Below are 21146 nucleotides of genomic sequence, written 5' to 3'. Positions count from 1 at the left end.
CCATCCATAATGGAAGTGAAGGACATTATGCCCGCCGCCCTGATGAACTACCGCCCACCATATTTGAGGTCACCATCGGCCCAGCACTGAACAGCACAGTGGAGTCTGTAAAGAAACAGACTGTTTGGTGAGCTGCTGCCATGTTTTAGGTGACCCAATAAAAAAAGCTTTTTATTTTTTCAAAAACAAACTCCCAGGGAAGGAGATGAGGGCTGACAGATTTTCCCTGACTGTCCCGAACAGAAAAACATACCCACCAGACCATTCACTCCAAATAGGGTGGGCAGTCTAATGCTCTTCTGCTGTCGGCCCCACATTTGTGGCAATGTCCTCTGTCTGCCGAAGTATAAAATAAGGCCCATAGTCTTTTCTGAGAGGACTGAATATGACACAGCTTCTTCGGTGACCCTGCTCACATTCTCTCCTAACATTTACATAGGTTCTTCATGTTAGCTGAAGGCTGATAGGCTCCATAAGTGTAGGTGGCACTTTCAGTTGCGTACCTTTAATACATGTGTGTGTGGGACTTGTAAAGCGCACTGTATCCCGTGAGCATCCTGGCGCTGAAGACCGCTGGGTAACCCGTCCTGGCTTTCTATGTCAGATGGTCCCTTCTGGTTATCTCCAAGGTGAAACCAGGCATCCTCGGCGTCTGTGGGGGGCCATTGTAGAGATGAGGCAAGCTTATTGCCCAGAGTTGCCGAGTGTGATTCCTGGTTAGAGTAGGCACCGAGGCGAGAATTATTGAGTCCGTTGATCCTGGTCCATGACCCTGCCGCGTCGGGAATCGAACCCTGGTCCCGGGCCGTTCTCTGCTTCCGGGTCTGCCGCCTCTAACCAGTGAGCCACACCACTCCACATAGTAGATTTTGTCAGTTGCCCATATTGAAACATATCTTTATGTGGGTCTTCGTTGTTGGCTCTTGCAAGCTCTGGTATGTGTTTGAATATTTGTTTAGACTACGGAGTCTTTTCACAAAGTGAACTTTGTAGTGTGTAAAGTAGTACTACTACCATGCTACAACTAGGAAAGGCTATTCGGAGTCCTGGACCAAAGAGCTCTGCTTCACCTATCATTTCTGTGGAGACATCACCCCCAAAGTTGAGGAGATCTCTGCACATGTAAGTATACATTTCGTTGGTAAACCTGGAAGCAGGGCCGGACTGGCCATAGCGGGCACCAGGCAATCCCCCGGTGCGCCGCACAGGTGGGGACCGGTTTCGGGCCCCTGTGGGCCGATTTTGTTACAGGGCCGTTTCTGCAGCATAGCTGCAAAATCGGCCAAAAAACGGGCCCGGCAAAAAGCTCGGTGGCATCTCCTACCCCCCCCCCCCCCCCCCCCCCCTCAAGGGGGGAGAGGGGGCCTGCCAAGCACTTTGCCAGGGCTGGTTGTGGTTCCCATTCCGGCCCTGCCTGGGAGGGACGAGGGGGAGTTGCTGGATAATGGGGAATGATTACTCCTAAATTTGAGTAAGAACATCTCTATTCACAAACAGCACTTCAAAAGTTACTACAGCTTATGCATAATGATTTAGCAATACTTTCAATATTTAAAAATTTGATAAAAAATCTTAATTACAAATTTAAATGAAAGTTTTATTCATAAACTTTAAATTCATTCAAACAAATGAAACTCATAATTGTTAACAATATTTATTACATATTAAAAAAAGGAAAATGTACATTTAAAAAAATGAAAATTAATGGGAGGAATATTTAAAATCATTGTTTAAAAACTTCAAAATTAAATTAATATATTTAAATTAATTGTTTAATATATATTAATTTTGTCTAGTCAATGTGCTGCAAGATTTTATTGTATTACTTCTAGGTTAATACGAAATATTTTAAGTTAAATTGCATTTATAATATACAGTGAAACATTTTTATGATTAAAAACATAATAACCTTTAATAATGTACCTATATATTCCCACAGGGAGAGCTCCACCATGGTGGTAGAAATATCCACATACATATCTAAAGTTACTAGTAGTATCTTCACACTTATAAATCCTGTTGTAGCTGGCTCATTCTCCTGACCTGAGTGAGTAGAGACTTGTAAGCCTACACGTAGGTGTAACTCTACACTTGGAAATGGAGGATAGCAAACAATGTAGATTTGCACATATGTGTTAGAACTGGGGGTCTCTAGTTGGCTGAGTTAGTCCAAATAGGAACCCTTGCTTCTAGTCAGAGTAAGGAGGGACACACCTTTAGATAACCCCTGCTCACCCCCTAGTAGTTTGGCATGAGTAGCCAGGCTTATCTCCAAGGCAATGTGTAAAGTATTTGCAACCACACTCCCAGTTACACAGTGATAACACCACAAATGGACACAACACTGGTTTCATAAAAATAACAGCACCTTCATAAAAAGGAATACGATGAGAACAAACTAGAGAAAACCAACATATGCATATTCATAATAATTCATGTTAAAAATGGGATCTCTGGTTGGCCAAGGCTTGCACCAAAGTCAGTCAGAGACCACCATTCTAAGTCAGGGCAAGGGAGTTACACGCCAAGATAACCCCTGCTCACCCCCTTGGTAATGTGATACGAGCAGTAAGGCTAAACTTGGAGGCTATGTAGGTGAAGTGTTTGCGCGCACACCCAGCAACAGCACCCAAGGCCCACCACAAAGGAAACTCCACACAATGTTATATGTAAAAATAGCCTTTGTATTACACCAAAACACATTAGATAAAAACACACACTTTACAATGTGCCAACAGGCACGGGCAGAATTTACAGGGGATATGTACAAGACAGGGCCACATGGACCACTGTCCAGAATAGGCACTTTTAGCACTAGGATACTTGTTAGAATTAGCACTTAGAACATAGCACATATAATGACTTGTAGCACAAAATAGAAAATAGAGCACCCAACCAGTAATCACTGGTAACAGGTAAGTACCAACTACGCAACCCTAACCACCTTAGGAGAATATCACGCAGGGAACCAGGACCTCACTAGCAACACCTGTAACGACACGGTGTCACATGAGGTACTTCTCGGTCGTCTGAGGGAGATGGGCATAGGAGTTGTGGCGCTATCCTGGTTGGAGAGCTTTCTTTCCGGGCGCCTACAAGGTGTCAGATTGAGCTCCCATCACTCCATCTCAAGGGAGCTCACCAAGGGAGTGCCACAGGGCTCATGCCTAAGCCCCACATTTTTTAATGTGTATGTGGCCCCCTTGGCAGACATAGTAAGAGCGCATTGGTTCACCCCTGTGTCGTATGCTGACGACACTCAGCTTTTGTTCCCCTTTCAGACTCTGACACCCACAATACAAAAATCTTTTGCGGATGGAATGAGGGCAATATCGGACTGGATGGCTTTAAATTGCCTCCAGTGCATTGTAGGCAAGACAGAGGTCATGCTGTTCGGGGAGGCCACCCTTCTGTGGTCTCCAGAATGGTGGCCCCCGGATTTGGGACTAGCACCTAGTCCCAAACAGACCCTAAAAAATCTCGGTGTGCGGCTAGACAAGGCACTTTTGCTTAAAGAACATACAAATCAAGTAGCAGGATCCTGTTTTCGGATCATTGGACTGCTATGACGTGTCTTTCCATTTCTATCCGACACCTATAGGAAAACACTTGTCCAGACGTTGGTAATCAGTAAACTAGACTACTGTAATGGCTTGCTCATCTTGGCCAATGAGGAACAACTACAGAGACTACAAGTGGTCCAGAATAAGGCAGCGAGACTTGTTCTCAATGCTCAGCCAAGGACTGCTTCACGTCCCCTCCTGGACAAACTCCATTGGTTGTCGGTTAGGCAGCGTATAAAATTCAAAATCTGCTGCACAATACACAAATGTCTGTATGGCAATGGACCTAAATACCTGAAAGAAAATGTGTCACCTATAATCCCAGTCGCACCCTGCGCTCTAGTAGTCAGCAACTGCTCCAGGTCCCAAGGATTAAAAAAGCTAGTCAGGGAGGTCGAGCCCTGTCCTACAAAGGTCCCATTCTATGGAACTCACTACCTCCCACCTTGAAACAAATCACCAATTTTCAATCCTTTAGGAAGACCGTAAAAACTTATCTATTTCTGGCCTGTTAAGATATCACCACACTGACTCCCTCACAGTTCATGATCATGTCTAGGTTTCCTTGTTAAAGCATAAGCGCGGAGATACCCCTTCGGGGGTCGAGTCCTGCGCTATACAAGAATATAAATAAATAAATAAATAAATAGCAAGAACAACCACCTAAGTATCACCATACATTTAGGGGTATAAGCAGGAACACATTACACATGATGCATCACAACATTCAGAGGTGTAGGGAAGGAAAACACATGATGCATAAAAACACATTCAGAGGTGCAGAACAGGAAAAGACATGATGCATAAAAACATACATTCAGCGGTGTAAGAACAATTGCGCAGAACTCACATAAGTCACCATCTGTGACGGTACCTAGGCCAACTGGCCTCGTAGGGGCTAGGACACCCTGTGTCCCAAAGTCAGGGGGGCCTAAACATGGCAGTTGCCCACTAAGTGCTGGGCAGCTGTAGTAACAATGATGGGGCCAACGTGGAAGCCTCACAGGCTCAGAACAAAGGAAATGCCCCCTGAGCCTCGTGGGCTCTCAAAACAACTGTGGCGCCTGGAGCCTCTCGGGGCTCGAAGAACAAATGGGGCGCCGTGAGCCTCTCTGGGCTCGAAGAACAACTGTGGCGCCTGGAGCCTCTCGGGGCTCGAAGAACAAATGTGGCGCCGTGAGCCTCTCTGGGCTCCTCAACAAAGATGCCGGGTCTGAGCCTCGAAGGCCCTGAAGAACAAATGCCCCCTGCAACGTAGGGGCCCCGCTCGGGGCTCGAAAACAAAGATATGCCCACGGGGCCCTCGTGGCTAAATCAAGATGCAAATGTGGCCCGTCGGAGTCCCTCTCTGGGGGACTCGAAACCAAAAATATGCACCCTGAGCCTCGCAGGCCCGAAAAACAACTATGCCGCCCGGTCGGAGCCTCTCCGGCTCTGGAGGAATGCCGCCATCGGAGCCCGAATTCAAAGTGAGGCCCCACGGCCTCAAACACAAAGGCCCTCGCTCTGGAGGGGAGGGGCGGGCACCGGCAATGTGCCCCGATGCCCCCCTCTCCTCTACACAGCCCCGGGCCCCACTCACCGGATCTGCGGAGTCCTGCTGACTCCTCGGTGCAGCAGCCGGACTCTGCTTCTCCTCGGAGCTCCGCCTGCTCCTCCAGGTGGCGGCTCCGCTCCCAGGCTGCGGGGCTCACCGGTTACTCACGGCTGATACGCAGGAGCGCGGGGTAGGCTCCCGCCGCTTCCTGTTTGTAGATTCTGCTTCCGGTTGTCCGCTTGTCCCTCCCCCGGTCTGCCTGACTTCCTAGAGGTGCCGGGCGGCGGCGGTAATGTACTCGGGGCAATCCAGGCTAGGCTCCCGGCTTAATTAAATAAATAAGGGCAAATATGCCACGTGGGCAGCCGCTATAGGGGAATAAAAGTGCTATCAAGCGCTTAGGGGCAGAGTCAAGCGCTCCCAGCGCTAAAGACAAAATACAGCGCTCCCAGGCGCTTGGGGTGAAAGTAAAGCACTCCCAGCGCTGGGTCACAAGTAAAGGTCCACAGGTCCAGAACAAAGTCCCCCTAGGACTGCAGCAAGATTGGGGGGGCAAGGCTGGGCCTCCAGGCAGGTAGGCAGTCCAAGTGGCGGTCCTCCTAGCGCCCAGCAGCAGCCCCCCTCAGATAGGATCCTGGAAGAGAACAGATTGTAAGGGGACACAGCCCCTTTTTATACACAGTATTCCTTTGTCTGGCTTCAGGGTGAGGGGATAAACCAGTCGCAGCTGGTTTGTGAGCACTCTTGATGTGCTCAGTCCCTCACTCTATTCACTGGCAGGGCTAGGGACATTAGACGCACCACAGGGGGCGGAGCCAGCATTGTGTGGGGAAAGCCCAGCCCTATTCAGGACCCAGGTGCACCCCTCCCTCACATCAGCATGCTAATCTCTCCATTCACCACCGGGGCAGACCCATCCAGACTCCTAGAGCCAGGCTCACCAGCCAGCTCCAGCCAATCACGTGCCAGCACACTCACTGCACACGCACACCCATGTCTAGAAGTGGCACTTCCACACTAGACACATTCACACCGCACACATCATTGCGCAGCATTCAATCACATGAGTCCGCACATACCAAACTCGAGCCTGCACTCCCCACACATCAGGAACTAACATGGTCACATACATTCCCCATGCATTCCTATGGGAGGGCAGGCCAACCTTACTACACGCACTCTGAGTGCGCACGCACTTTCCACTGGGACACAGTGAAAGTGCACAGAAACCAAAAACCACTACCACCAATTCATATTCCAAAAGCAAAAAGTTTAGGGGTGAACCTGCCAGAAGGGCCAAGTCCAACAATTCACTTGGCCGGTTACTAGGCCTGCAATCACTTGTAGGTTCATGCGGTATTAACCTCTTCGCCGCTATTGACAAGGGTAACTCGTCATGGACTTTCCATTGATTTCAATGGAAAGTAAATGAGAAACAAGAGTAATGCCTTAGCAGTAAAGGGGTTAATGAGCAATTTACGATCTCCAATGCAGTCCTAATGTAATGCTATGCAGGTCGTTATGTAATAACAGGACAGCTCTTAATGCAAGAATCAGGAAGTTCATAATGCAATAATAATGAGATTCCTAATACAAGAATCAGGCAGTTCGTAATGCAAGTGCAGCGGGAGAGAACTCGGAGCACTCCTGTACTCCTCCTGCATGCCTCCCAGGCCACACACGTTTGCGGCTCCCAACCAGAGTCAAAGCCTTACCTGGGGGGTTGCGCTGGCTCACTCTCTCTCTCTCTCCCTGCTTGTCGGACGTCCTGCTGGGCGATCCCTATCTCGTTGCAACTCTGTTGCTAGGCGGCGCTGTAGCCGGACAGGTTACGGAGCTGCATTCTCTGTCGCTGATGATCTTGGGCAGATCCCTTTAGACGAACAACAATCACGATCCCTTTCACCTTGTAGCTTCCTTAGCTCCAGGCAATCCTTTTAGCATGTTTGCGCTCATGACAGCGGCGGTGATCCTCACTCACAGCCTCAGTTACGATGACGGCTCAGGCCACAAAGAGCAAAACAGCAGCGTGGACGATGTTTCAAGTTGCGGGGCAATGCGATCCCAGGGCACCTCGTAAACAGTACCACTGACTACACAGCAGTCCCAGACGTGCAGGAGCACCATGCACACAGTGTCGCTGACACACAGTCCGCAGTTCCAAGTTCCCCGTTCGCACATTGCGGCTTGGGACGGTGGCGGTGATCTTTACTCACAGCCTCCGATACCATGAAGGCTCAGGCCACAAACAACAATACAGCAGCACGGATGATGTTTCACGCTGCAGTGACAATGCGATCACAGGCACCTCATAAACAGGACCACGGACCACACAGCAGTCTCAGGCGTGCAAGAGCACCACTCACACAGCGTCGCTGAGACACAGTCCACAGTTCCAAGTTCCCCGTTGCCACGTTGCGGCTTGGGCGGGTGGTGGTGATCTTTACTCGCAGCCTCAGGCATGATGACAGCTGGGGCCACAACAGAAAGGCAGCAGCGTGGACGATGTTTCATGCTTCAGGCGCATACGATCCAGGGGCACCTCGTAAACATTACCACAGACCACACAACAGTCTCAGGTGTGCAAGAGCACCACGCACACAGCATCGCTGAGACACGGTTGGAAACTTTTGTGTTCATGAGTTTCCACAACAGAGGACCAGCTCTCCTCAATGCCTTCGAGACATGCTACTTAAGAACACAGTACACAGCAAAAATATCACAAGCGGGCGGACACAGCTCACAGCAAAGTCCCTTGTCCTCTCCTTAGTCACATCAGCAAACTGCAGGCCAGCCCCTGAACACACAGCAAGGGCAATCCTACTCTTCAGTCTCTTCAGCTGTTCTTCCTTGGCAGAGGTTCCTCTTGATCACATAGTAGGTTCAATCCTTTTTCAGTATGGATTGCATTCTTGAGTTCAGGGGTTTCAGCTCTTACATTTATACCCCTAAATGCCTTTGAAGTCTTTGTGTTCAGGGGTCTCTGAGACCCGTCCAAACCAGTTCTGGGTGCCTTCCAGCAAGGGCACACCTTATTCCTTTGACACTCAGCAGGAGTTGGAGCTGTCATGTTGTGACAGCAACACAGCCTTCTTCACATCAAGGAGGCTACTCCTCCCCCCTACATCAAATGCAGGCACATGCTGTTGCTGTCTCACCGTCTCCTTCCTGGGGTCAGGACACTTCCCAGACCCTGTCACATTCAAATCCAGGCAGGCAATATACAACCAGGCAGAGGCACACAAGATTGTTCAAGACAAGAAACCAGCCACTTTTAAAAATGTGGTTTCTAAGCGCACAATTTAAAAACCATCTCCACTAAAAGTCAGAGGTAACCAAGCCAAGAAATACCAGGTCTAACAATAGGTGTTTGCATGTTTTATTGCCTGCAGTTCTGTTCACCCTTTAGTTGTTCAGTGATTAGGTCCATACATTTTCTGACATATTCATTTTAAAATGTCCAATATTAGGACATACAGGACTCAGAGCTAGTTACCCCGGCACCATTCAACTGATCAAAAAACGCAAAAATTAATATTCTGAACTTCGCTAAACAAAATGCAAGATAGGTACCATACGTATCCAGGACCTCATCCAAAATGGTAACTAACAACTGCTCAGAGACTACTTTCCCATGCTTGTCGGAATTTATGAGAAATTCCACAGGATGATGATTGAAAATGTTATTGAGAGAACTGCCTTGAAAAAGCCCTTAGCGTGCCAGCCATATGGGTGAAACATGTATTGGCTGTTCTTTTGTTATTTGGCTTGAAATAAATACAGAAAACACATATGACCTTTGGGTATCTGAACATTTATTCCAAAAATCAAATTATAAACATTTACCACAGCCTGTCTTTTTCACAGTTATTTCCTTCTCAAAACCTAACCTTTATTCTTTGTCTCACCCTTAGCCAAGAATTTACAATTTCCTGAACACTGAACATGCTACAATATTTTTATATATTTCACTTTCTACATTTTAAATTTCTGCCAAATTCTTTACTTATTTTCAAACTGTTTGACTTTCTATCTAATATTTTTTCAAATTTTCATTTTTGAACTGTTAATAATTGTAATTTTTTTCATTCAGTTTTTTGGATCTTACCAGTTATAATCGCTTACCTGGACTGGGCACTTATTTAAATCTTCTGCTGCCTCTCCTCCGTCCTCTCCTTCTGTGTGAACCAGAAGCAGGAAGCACCAAGGCTCCCCTAAGCAAAATAGGATGCTGCAGTCACCATGACAAGTATGTCAGGATTAGTCTGAGCAGCGTGGTTCGACATTTAGTAAGGGACTGAGAGCCTGGGCATGTTCTCCACCCAGACTGTGCATTACAGCCGGGCCAAGAACATGCTAAATGCTCATGACTGTTTGCCTGGCCCAAGATGGCTAGCCAAACCGTCATACGCACCTAGAAAGTGCCCCAGTCACCACTCCTCCCCTGCTCTGTGAGCAGCCCATCCCTACCCGCCCACAAAACTGCCTCAGCACATAAAGAGAAATTGATAATAACATTGAGTTATTACCATTGTGTTATTATCATTTTATTTTCTCTTTTTTTCAGTGCTGAAAAGTAGAGGGGCGATACTCCTCTCCATTAGCGGAGGACCCGCCCCTGGCATTCATGTATCTCATCATTTGTTGATATAAACATCAACTCTTATTTATCCTACTCTAAGCTCCATTCAGTGATTTTAGTTGTGGTATCCCCCTATGATCCTAGCCTTCTGCTCTTTGCACCTCTCCTTTTCTCCAGAAGCGCATATCCAATCAAAATGCTGCAGTTGAGCCAACTTCCAGGACCTAATGTTCTAGATGCATCCGCAGAGGGATGAAGCTATAGTGGCCTGTAACAGATAAAGCAAGAAGCAATGGAAAACATGCACATTTTGGAAAGAAGCTGGAGTGGAAGCGATAGTACTCCCAATGTGGGTATATGGTGATGCAATGACTATCCTCACCACCTACATGCTGCATTTTCTGCAAGTACTGTACAGGTTCCAGACTTTACTGCTCCAAAATAACAGTATCACAGTGCACCACTACATTGTCCTTTTCTGAATCTTTTGTTTCAGCAAAGAAGTGAACCATCTATTAGGGCTTCCTTTCATTTTTGTTCTTGAAAACATTTTTTGTGGTAGAGTTTCTCTAAACAAATTGCAAAAAATATGTTATTTTCAATTTCAAAGTGTGTAGAATTATAAACGTAACCACATTACCCTGACAAAATAAAACATTCCAACCCCCCCCCCCCCCTTGTAATGTATACAGTTGGTCTAGTTGAGAGGATAATATCTTGAAATGAGTCAAAGTTGGAAAGCCTTGAGCAATTAATGACTTTCTGGAGTGGTAAGTTAAGCTCTTCTCTCCTAATCAGATAGTATTTCACATATTGCTATGTAGATTACTTTCTCAGTGTTTTACAGAACTTTCAGGTTGAGATTCAGAATGCATCTCTGATCCCATCTCTTCCGGACCACAGTGATCTTTGAAATAAGGAACCTTATAAAAGCCTTGTCTAGGGGGTGTGAGGAACTCACAAAATTTGCTATGGCATAATTGCATGAAATTACCACAAAATGATATGTAATTATGCAAAACCATCTTGCACTTCAAAATCTATTGCCAGCGCGTGTAAAAATTCAACTCAACATTTTAATTCTGAGTTGCTATATAATCACTCACATTCTAAACACTCCCCCTTGCATTCTGATTTCAAGTCTTGTGCTCAAAAATTGTTTCAGTGGACCATTTGGGTGAAAAAATCTAGTTGACATTTTTGTTGACCGCCTGCGTTAAAGGCGCTATTGCCGAGTTCAAAACATTGCAGTTAAAGTTCGGATTTGTAGCTTTGCACTCAAAAATGATCTGAATGAGCTGCTTGGAAAGCAAGCAAGTATTTGCAATGCAATAGGTCTCGCATTAGGAAAGTTTGAGCTATTGGTATTGTAAATGACAAATTTTTTATTTATGTGTTGGTTTTGAAAATAGCAAAATTAATAGCTTGGTCATTTACAATGCCAATAGTTTTAACTTTCGTAAATGTGACACCTATAGCATTTGCAATGCAATATGTGTTGTATTTACGTGACTTAGATGTATTGATATTACAAATAACAATGGCTTTTAATTTTTTTAAATAATTAATATTTAAATAAAAGTTATTGTAATTTATAAAGGCAATAGCTTTAACTTTTGTAAATAACTTTTGTGAAGATTATGTTCAGTGTATTTTATTGTGACGAAAATCCAAGAACAGAAGATAGATAGATAGATAGATAGATAGATAGATAGATAGATAGATAGATAGATAGATAGATAGATAGATAGATAGATAGATAGATAGATAGATAGATAGAGTGAGGGCGATAGGGATGAGAATGTAATCATATCTGAAGAAATTATTTTTTTTGCTACTTATAACATAAAAAGGTTTTTGCACAATCAAAAATTCAAGATCTTCTGGGCCCAAATATATATATCCATCCACGTGTTGTTTGATGTTTTACGTTTACAATGGAGCTTTTAGTACAATTCACATTAACTGCACGCTTTCAAATAAAAAATCATACAATCTAACAACAGAACTTCTCAGAAACATATTGAAATAATTACGGAAAAACATCCCACTCAAAGGTGTAAGCAAGCAGATCAATGTATCATGAAATGCAGCTCAACTCAGCAGGAAACAAACCCCAAGATTAGAAAATGTGTTTGCCACATACGCAGATGACCCAATATTCCACTACAGGGGCTTTCTCTTTGTGGCAGGCACCACAAAAATGATAGCCAAGGTAACAAGTTAATTGCCGCAGAATGGGGACTAACGGAGGGTCCGTTTTTTAACGAGCAGAATTCTGCAAGTGTTTTATTTTTCTTGGGGTTTAATGGTAGTAGGAAAGTGTAACTGATGTAATGGGGTGAGTCGGGGATCTGGCAGGACTAGATAAGAAACTAAAGAAAGCTGGTTAGTGGGTAAGCATTATATTCTCCCCCTGTGCTGATATGAGGTGGGGCAGGGCTGCATTGAATAAAAACACATAAACCAACACTAACACACAGTGAGGAGAAATGACAGTGATGGGTGGGGGAGCTATATGAAAGTGATCTCATGTAGAAAATAAGAAAGGCATGCTGCGCCTCCCCATTACCCCTGAGCCCTCTGAAGCCCCCTCCATGCCTAGGAAGTGGGAGTATGAAGGGCTACAAAGCCTCATGCTTTCTGGTAAAGTAGATTTAAAAGTAAAGGAACAGCGTAACTTGGGGTAGGTGGGGGTAATAAAACAAAGCGCAGCGGAGGAAACAATGGTTCGAGTCCCACCATGGGCTCGACATCCTGTGAATCTGTGCAAATCACTCCATCTCCCTGTGCCTAAAAATAGCGCAACCTTGTTTACAATGGACTGGTGTTTAAAGTAATATACCCCGGTCCAATACCTTAGACAACATGTTGGCTTTATGTAAGGAGGCTACTCTGCGCAGTAAAACCTCCCGCCCTTCCGCATGCACAGCCAATGGTAGATTGAGAAAATGAAAAGCGAGATGCCTAATAAAAGGTCTGCACTAAACATCGCCGCTGCGAGGAGAATCCACTGTTACACGCTGGCTCTTACTTAAAACATTGCATTCCTCCTACGTCCCTACAGCGTTTCACAGCCTCCCCTGGTGCGGGACTTCCACCTTCTGCAGAAAGCCCGCACCCACGGAGTGGCTGGGCCAGAGGAGCAGTGGTGACGCGGGGCTCCCATGCCTGAGGGAGAGCCCCGCGGTGGCTGCACACGTAAGAAGGACCAGAAGTGGCAACTGAGGCCGCCGATGCAAATGCGGGGCTCCCCTGAGTAAGGGAAGCCCTGCGTGTGCCAGGAGATGCGACGGAGATGACACCAGGGGAGTCCTGAGCATGACGGAGCCTGTAGCAGTGCAGCGACCAAAGAGCCTGATGAGTGGGGCTTAGTTGTAGGGGGTGTATGGGTGTGTGTGTGTGTGTGTGTGCGTGCATGTGTGTGCGTGCGTGCATGTGTGTATGCATGTGTGTGTATGCGTGTTTGTTTATGCGTGTGTGTGTGTATGTGTGCGTGTATATGCATGTGTGTGTGTATGCGCATGTGTGTGTATGCACGTGCGCTCTTTTGCAGGAGGCTGCCTTGCCTCAGAAGCGGGACAGAAGATGTGCACGGCGCGTGGGTGTACGTGCACGTACACCTGCTGAAATCGCCGAAAGCTTTGCGCGTGCCCATCTCATGTCCCACTTCCGAGGCAATTCCCTAACAATAGAGCTCGCTGGCGACAGCAGTGCTTTGCACTGCTTACGCCAGGCTCGACCTAAAAAGCTACCTGATATGTTTGTTGACTGACCAGCATTTTACTTACAGTTTTGCAGATGAAAGACAGACGTACTTCTTACCCACAAGGTTCCGACTTCAAACTATACACTTCTTGGTAGCCTTTCCCAACCAAGGCATATGGTTTTCATACCTCCCACCGGTCATTGTGAAATCACAGTCAAACAAAGCATTCTGCACTTTACTTAATATTGAACATTGTATTCCCACCAAAGAAGGCATTTCCTGCGCCCCATACTGCGTGCTCTAGATTTTAGATCCCACACAGCTGTTGTTTATTATTTGCGGTATCTGGGAAATGAAACTGTTATTATTGCTGTCTTGAACTACATCTTAAATTCTTTGAGATTAGAATCTAAATATTGAAATTTGCATTGTATTTTGCTGCTCTTACACTATTTAATAGATGTCTGTGATTTTATTGATGTTTTTTTTTTAATTTATCTTCATAGTGCCTTTTATTAACCTTTTAATTGTGCACCAATTATTGTGAATTCCTTTTTATGATATGACTTTTATTTATCGGCAGAGCCAGATAAAGAATTTTGGTTGACGACTGCCTGTTAAATGAACTGCTTCTTGCATTCAAAACATTGCCACTTGTGCTCAAATATTAGCTGAATGGAACTTTTTGCATTACAGTTTCTACCTGAATGGGAGTCTTATTACTCAACAGGGCAAAATATTGCAATGTCAGTAATTGCAGCGTCAGTACGTGAAATTGCCAAAATCTCGCCTATTATGCTTGTGTAATTAAAATTAAAATTAAGCCCAAGGCTACCCTTGACCTCAATGAGGAACAACCAGATAGGTATCTTCAAAAGATATATGAGCAGAGTGCGCAAGACTGGACTCCGCAAGAACCTTATTGAAAAAAAACAAAGTTGGGTGTCACTACTGTACACTTATGTTCAAAGGGCACTTTACATAGCTGCGTCATACTATAGCACACATATCACAGATCTAGAACCACAGTTATTCAACCTGTCAGCCTTAAGATGGTCTTTCCCCAACCTTTTGTATACTCTCTTCCTCTTTGCTGAAATTCGTTTTTATTGACTTTAGGACTCTGTGCACATTACCACTGCTAACCAGCGCTTTTATGCTCAAATTAGACCTACACCTGATTAGCACATTTAATTTACTTATACGTCCCTAATAAAGTTAATTCACCAAAATTCCTTGGGTGGTGGAAGTTACGTCATCTACCCTTTGACCTTAACAACATCCCAGGAAGTGATATTTTTCAAGTTTCAAGTTTATTTTATTATGTTTCGGAACTCCGTAGAGGTCTACATAAAAGGGTACATAATACAAAGTCCTCGTTCAAGTGCAAAAGACATTTACAAATTTTACCAACATACAAAATAATCAGCACAACACAGTTAATGAAACCATCTAATAAATATCCAAAAAACTTTAAAAAAAGTTAAAAATGCTAAAACAGAACATTTTATTGGGGGGATTATATAAAGCATGTAAGAAAGAGTTGGCAGTAAAAATGTTTAATTTCAAGCATATTTGTCTCAGCCACTTTCGCCGTAATGAACGAAGTACAGGACATATAAAGAGAACGTGTATACAGTCCTGGGTAAACAAATTACAGAGATTACAAGTAGCCGAACAACCATACCACCTAGCCATAAGATTATTTAAGGGTAACAGATCCTGCCTCAGGAGAAGCCAAAACCGCTGAATGCCGTGGGATAGGTTCCAGGCGACATAGGGTTGCATCTGTTTTAATACACAAGTATCAGTAAGAGGAGAGACTCCCTTCTTTGCAAGAATGGACTCCCTATCCAACCTGAAACTGAGATCCCATGAGGCCTGTTTCAAAAGTACTTTTAACTGATCGGCAGACAGTGTAAAAAGCGTACTCACCTCCAATTGTAGAAGGGCAACGGCCCTTCTAAAATTCTTTACAATTAAGGAGAACTCCCTTAGGGTGCTCAACAATTCAGTCTTCATTAAGTGTCCCAAGGTCCCCGCTTCACCTCTAGCTAGACTGGCTATCCAACGCACTAACCCTGCCAAGCCCTGCACCCAACTGCTATGGATGCCGAACTCAAGTCTCAAGGATGCCACTGTGCAGGCAGTATTAATAGAGGCTAAGAACCGTAGAATGTTTCCTTCTACAACATGAAAAAAAACCCATTGCCCCAAATCGACTATTTCAATTCCATACAAGAGGGATGATGGGATTTTCGCCCGAAAGACCTCTAGCAGGTAAGAGAAATGTCTTCTCCCTGTGGCAGAGTATAATGCACTCAAGCTTTTACCCTGAGACAGGGCCTTCCGGGTATTATTATCAATGTGGGCCTTGTCACTTAGGTTATCAGATATTATTTTCCCCAGGAAGACATAAGACTTTACCACCTCCAGGTTATGACCTCCTAATGACCAACCAAAGTTCTCATATTTTGTTTTTTTCCTCCCTGAGATACACATAATTTTACTTTTAGTTGCATTTATCTTCAAGTAATGGACAGTTTTACTCAAGAAACAAAACCTAAATATGAGAAAAAGAATTTTGCTCCAGGCAACTGAGTCCTGTTTCAAGATGGATACCGGGAGCTCATCAGGTCCCATTGCAACAGAGGGGCGCAGTTCCTTTATGGCCAGTTCGATAGTTTTTTCGGAAGGGGAATCTATTGGAAAATTACTATCATTACTGGAATCCCCGTACTCGGCCACCGGCCCATTACTGGCATATAAATTAGCAATGTAATTGACCCAGATTTGTTCAGGTATGGGGATTGGACGGGGACTGACTCTTGTTCCACAGCCCTCCCTGATTAGAGCCCAGAATAATCTTGCGTGGCCGTTGACTACGGCCTCTCGCAATTTGATCCACAAAGAATCCTCTTTTTCTTTTTTTATTTTAATCTTGGCCCTGCGTCTCCTACGATTTAAAAGGACTATGTTGCGGTATCTTTCGAGGGATCTGGACAAATACTGTTCCCTCACCAACTTATTTATTTCCTTATTTAGGAGGATAACTGATCTGGGGAATATGGTCTTTTTTGTAGTTAGATTTGATTTTCTTGCGGCTAGAGTAACCTCCTTCATAAAATCCTCAAAAAGAATAAATTCGGCCCCTTGCCAGTTATGAAGATCTTTTAGTGTTTTATCCAGGATAGGCTCCAGTCCCTTTATAGCTTTTGAGTTCCTAAAACATCTTCCTGTTTTATTACTAAAGTTGACCGAGTCACCATTGAGGGACCAAGGGTCAGCATTGGGATGGTATATGGAGAGGGTTACAGTAATCATCTTATGGCCACTGAATAAAGTCTGAGGGACCGCCAGATCTCTCAGAAGGAAAAAAGAGCAATGTTCAATGATTATGTAATCCAAGATCGGCTCACTTTGATTGGATTTATGCGTAAAGTTTGCCGGTGTATCGGAACGAAGCCTTCCGTTTGCTATAATACCCTCTGTTTCAGTCAGTTCTTTCAGGAGCAATTTCCCCCTCTTATTTGTTCTGATTTTATCTGGGAAAAGAGCTTGTGGAATCTGTAAGGATTCTTCTTTGAACTTGTTTCTAAATAGATCCAAGCTTGAATTCGAGACTTTGCAGTTGAGATCCCCCAATAAAATTACATGGGAGTAGGAACTGTGTTCTTAATTTGTTTGATAAAGACAAAGACTTGTTTTAACAATATATTAAAACAGTTGTCGGGGGGCATATAAGCATTTATTATTACCATGGGGTTTTTCTTTTCCATATTGTCAAAACTAAACAGTGTCACTGCCTGGAAAAGGTTGCTAGGATCTAAGTGGTGGGAATAATTCCACTTTATCCGATTAGAGAGCAGGCACGCAATTCCCCCTTTAGCGTGCCCCCTCTTAGAGGGGGAAGCCCCTCCTTCCAGGACGAAATAATCCCTCCCCACAATCATTTTGTCCACACACCACGTCTCTTGAATGCAGATCACACTAGCCTTCAAGGAATAAAGATATTGCAACTTTTCTGGACTGTTATTGATTCCAGCAGCATTCCATGAGATGATTTTTAAGCTGCTGCTAAAGATGAGAAAATAGTTTAGGGTTGTCAGGTGATTTACTTGAAAGCGCACCAGGCAACCAATTCCATTGCTGGCTGTCCTCTACTTTATCACCTTACAATAGGATGAAGCAGTGCATTTTCCATCCAATTTCACACTTAAACTTGCTAATAAGCCATAATCTCTGAAAAGGACACTCGTGAAATAATCAATACGTTTACAATTCATTTTGAGGGAGGCCCATGATGTGAGGAGGTGCTTTGTCTTTTGTTCCACAGATCAAATAAAAGGTTAACATTGCATACATATTACGTGATAAAATATACCACAATTGTGATAATGAACACAAGATACAAAACTACAATTGATACGTATATTTAAGTTGAATTAATTCAGAAATTGTGAACTGTCCCCTCAACCCTCGACCAATTTTACTTATATGGACTTTACAATGTGACCTCTGTACTGATACACCATATTGCAAATTATACATTCACAAAGGACCGCAAAACAACCTGCCTATTGAATAATAATTAGGCAGTTCACAGTTTTCAACATCCTTTGAATGGGTAAGAATGTAGTGATGGTGGCCTACAGGACACATCAGACCACCATCCTTGCATTTCGGTTTCCAAAATAGTCCAGAAGCCAAGATGTCAACACACACTGGATGGACAAAATCAGGTAACAAACTTGAAGGAAACTCTTGGCACCACATACTTATGTTTGTCATTCTGATCCTTTGGTTTTTGTGTATTACAAACACATCTGTCCCCCCTGCTCTGCAATCCCAGAACTCGAAAATGTGATTGGCATCCCCATTGCCTTTGCCCATTCCCATCACACTGACCCTGAATGTTTTTTAGAGAGCAAAGATACATGTGCAAGCATCTTTACCTACAAAGACATACATCCAAGGTGTAAAGAAATTTGAAGGGTTCCCATTGCTGTAGTTTTATGAGCCTTCTGAACTATATAACTGCACATCTAAAGTGTAATTTCCATTAATAATTAATTTTGCTTTTTATGATCTTTTTGATTTTGTCAATAAGGTTTGGAATATTTATATAAAAGTACGGCAATAGTTACATGACCCTCTACTCAATTAAGTGGAATATACCATGTAAAGCTGCCATTATTCTTTGCCACTTTATCAGAGTTTCTGTGTGACCCAGTCTAGATTGCCTGTTATCTTACACAGAGAACTGTACATTCCAAAAAGCCATTCACGTACCAGGAAGAGATGCACACTTTAGAGATAAGTCATGAAAATACCGAAACTGATTTATCAGGCTTGGAAACTTTACACATACGAGAATATGACATCTTCTTGTATTATTTGTGTAGTGCTGCAAGCAGTATATGCCAAAGGCGTCCCTGAAGTGCTACTGTATAGTTGGGTAAGAAGTCATAAAATGTGGTCCAATAAAAACAGAGTACAGAAATGTCGTGAACAAAATCCGGGATGAACAGGAGTGCACATTTATAAAGTAGGCGGAGTTAGATTCATCTGAAACATTTGATTATCTACTAAGGCATCTGCTGTGGGAACTCTTCTATTCTGTTTTTTTTTAAATAATTTTTTTTTATTTTTTTTATTGATTTTCATTTGCAAGTATTCAAAAAATTAATTGATAGATGTCATGACATTTCTTCACATAATACATTATACATTAAATAGAGGAGGAAGAGAGATAAAATATAGATCTAGTAAGGTTTTAATCATTCAATATATACAAGGAATAGCAGCTCATATCGCCTCATAAGATATTCTGATAGATTCATCATCGGCATGTTTGCGAGTCTGTAATAGCGATTATTAAGGAATCGCTATTACAGACTCGCAAAACGGGATTCTTGTAGAAATCGCAATATATATTGCGATTTCTACAGCTTCCTTATTTGCGATTAGCTAATTGCTAATCGCAAATAAGGAATAACTCCCCATTCATTCCTATGGGCCAAGGCCCATAGGAATGAATGGGAAGACATATCAATGTGTGAATCGCTATTAGCGAATCGCATGTTGAGTTTGCGATTTCAAGGGTGCAGGGGTGTCCAAAGGACACCCTGTTACACCCCTGAAATGGAAGTGAATGCTGGTGTTACGTACACACATGTCCCAAGGACATGTGTGTGTGTAACATACAACTTAGAAAAATGCACTTAAGTGCATTTTTCTAAGTTTCCGCTATTTACCATGAGGTTTGACTTTGCGGTAATAGCGGCCCAAAATTGCGAATTCGCAATTTTTAAATGTTTCATGAATTGCATTTAAGGAATCTCAAAATGCAAGTCCCCACAAATTTGCGAATTCTATAATAGCAATTTTTGCATTTAGGATGATGAATCCCAAATGCAAAAATAGCGCTCGCAAAGGGTCAGATTCTCAGAATCTGGCCCTTTGCGAGCCGATTTTGGCTTCATGAATCTACCTGATTGCATACAGAGGAGAAGTGCGAATGCAATAAATATAATAATCTAATGTAAAATTCACTGATAAACAGGCAGACATCTTAGGATAAAAGATAGAGTTAATTAGTCCCTGCCAGACTCCTTGCCTGATTACTCAGAACTGCCGACCCCAAAACGAGTGGAGACTAAGGGGTATATTCACAGGAACGTCTGATAAATACGGGAAGAGTAGCGTAACACAACTTTCAACATCTCAGCCTATCAGGGGAAAATAACCCTGTGTCAACGTGGAATTCACAATGCAGCGGTAGCATGCAATAGACACCAGATTGCGTGGCAAACGCAGCGTGAAAATCAACGCCATGCCGCAAAAATGCGATATGCGAATGCAAAAAAACGTAATGAGGCCAACCGTGGTGCTAAAAGTAGCGAAAACCAGCAACAGGCCTGCAAATCCCACGCGTCTGGCGGGACAATGCACCATAAAAACCACAGAAAATATACACCAGAAACAAACCAAAGCACGTAGCAACATGGATGCACCCTTACCCAGCGCAGAGACCAACTCAAAGCCCACAACCTCCACAGACTACCAGCAAGGAACAACGGGGTCAGGGAAGGCCAAGGAGAAGAGGGAGAGGAAGACGGGGTGCAGAACGCAGGAAAACAAGACCAGCGTCACGGAGGTGACAGAACACTACCAGCAACTGACCCACTAGCAGACCACCTGGTTTGCTGTTGGAGTGCCGAGGAGGCCAAACCAAAAGGCCAATAGGCGCCAGCATGACGTGACTATCTAAACCAGGCACCAACCCGCTTCCAACAGGAAGGCAGCAACGGCGACAGGCGGTGGCAGTCCAGTGCCACCGGAGGAGCTGGAGGAAACCCAGGCCAAAGTCATCAGTGTGGAGATGGTGCAAGGAGGAGGGAGTACGGACACAGCTCAAGAGGACCTGACACAACCTCAACAGGGAGTGCACCAAACAGGGACTGGGGCGACGGGGGAGATGGGCACGTTGGCATACATTCAGAACGAGGTGTAGCACACTGCACACCCACAATCACCCAGGATCATGTCCCATATCCCCTTGGCACACTGCAACACACACACATTGCAAGAACAGCACACCCACATTGACGACAACGTGCATAGCCGATACTGCAAAACAGAGGACACAACTGGCTCCGCACATGAACAGAAACATGCCTACTACATCTGACAGAGCCGGAAGCTGTGAAATAGAATTGTACACGTACGACCTCACATCTGTCATGTAGTCCA

Source organism: Lissotriton vulgaris, chromosome 2_1, assembly GCF_964263255.1.
Source record: "Lissotriton vulgaris chromosome 2_1, aLisVul1.2, whole genome shotgun sequence".
Lineage (NCBI taxonomy): Eukaryota > Metazoa > Chordata > Amphibia > Caudata > Salamandridae > Lissotriton > Lissotriton vulgaris.
The sequence above is the reverse complement of the archived record's forward strand: the minus strand, read 5'-3'. Positions refer to the sequence as shown.